Below are 1,109 nucleotides of genomic sequence, written 5' to 3'. Positions count from 1 at the left end.
TTTGAGGCCCATGCTCTTCATGCTTGCATCTAGTTTATTCAACATTCTTTGTAGGTCTTCGATAGACTCTGCCATAACAACCTTATCATCTGCGAACGCTAAGCCTCGTACCCTTACTGTTTCGAGATCCACACCCTCTTCGTCGAAGAGAGCTATTCTTAAACACTTGTCCATAAATAATATAAATAACCATGAAGACATAAAGCATCCTTGTCTAACTCCTTGAATAATATCAAAACACTCACTCAGTTTCCCATTCACTCTTACACTCGCTTTGCTACCTGTATATATTGTTTTTATAGCTTGTAGGATCCATCCATTGACTCCATACTCTTTCAGAACATCCCATAGTTTACTTCTATCTACCTTGTCAAAAGCTTTTTCTAGATCAACAAATGCACAGAAAACTTTTTTTCCTACTCTCAAACTTTTTCCTGTTATTTGCCTTAAGCTAAATATTTGATCCGTACATGACATTCCTGGCATAAACCCACTTTGGACTTCCCAAATCTTTGCTTCTGTTATTTTCATTACCCTACGAATAAGTATTTTTGAATATATTTTACTTACGGTGCTTAATAAGCTAATCCCTCTGTAATTATTGCACTCGCTTTTATCTCCCTTTCTTTTGTATATTGGTAGATAATAGCCTCTTTCCAATCGTCTGGGACGTCTCCCATCTCGAAACATAAATTTATCAATTGGCAAACTCTATGTGTTTAAGCATTTCAGCGTTAATACCGTCTACCCCGGCAGCCTTACCGTTTTTCAAGTTCTTAATTATATCCCTAACCTCAACGACACAGACTTTTTCAATTGAGTTTTTCATCGCATCGTGTTCAACATCGCAGTTGTGGTGTCCTATAGCTTCATCTCCGAATTGTCTCCTAAAATAGTCTCTGAAAGTCTCTAGTATTCCGTCTGCATCATATACCATTTCCCCCTACTATTTCTCATGTTGACAATTTCTGTACTTTTGTTTCCTTTCATTTTTTATAAAGTACTTTCCTGCTTCCTTCAAAGTCGTTTTGTATTTTTATCTCTTCTTCTGCTCTAATTGTATCTTTACTTTCTTTAACTAATCGTTCAAGTATCCTGTTTTCGCGTCT

Source organism: Belonocnema kinseyi, chromosome 9 (genome assembly GCF_010883055.1).
Source record: "Belonocnema kinseyi isolate 2016_QV_RU_SX_M_011 chromosome 9, B_treatae_v1, whole genome shotgun sequence".
Classification (NCBI taxonomy): domain Eukaryota; kingdom Metazoa; phylum Arthropoda; class Insecta; order Hymenoptera; family Cynipidae; genus Belonocnema; species Belonocnema kinseyi.
This window is presented reverse-complemented; position numbering follows the sequence as displayed.